The following is a 530-nucleotide window of genomic DNA, read 5'->3' on the forward strand; positions in this document are numbered from 1 at the left end:
GATTGTCACAACAACAAAATAATAAGTATACCTAGATCCACTCTTCGCCGTCACCCTTCCATTCTCACCCTTCGCCTTATAGATATCACGTGACTATGCCAACTGGGTTCATTAGCACCATTCTTCTTACAAACATACACTAATTGTTTGATATACAACTGACCACTACACCTTTTTATCGCATGGTTGGGCATAAATTTAAATGTATATCCGAAGAGAAATGCATATGCATGAACAAAGAACACATTTCATTCGCATATTACCATCACAAACAAGACGATTTCCCGTGTATACTTGGGCGAGAAGACGTGGATTATTGGGTGACATTGGCGCCATTGGTCACGAAAATATGCATATTCATAGCCTCATTTGTTTATCTTCCATATTTTGAAAAGCAGAGTCTAATCTTCTTCAACCGATCACGTGATATTTCCAAGTTATTTGAATCAGGAACGAAAGAGTCTTTTTTTGCTGATACAACGTCCCACGCTTCCTCTCTGGGAAATGGAAATAAGAAACAAACGAAAATG

Source organism: Apostichopus japonicus, chromosome 6 (genome assembly GCF_037975245.1).
Source record: "Apostichopus japonicus isolate 1M-3 chromosome 6, ASM3797524v1, whole genome shotgun sequence".
Taxonomy (NCBI): domain Eukaryota; kingdom Metazoa; phylum Echinodermata; class Holothuroidea; order Aspidochirotida; family Stichopodidae; genus Apostichopus; species Apostichopus japonicus.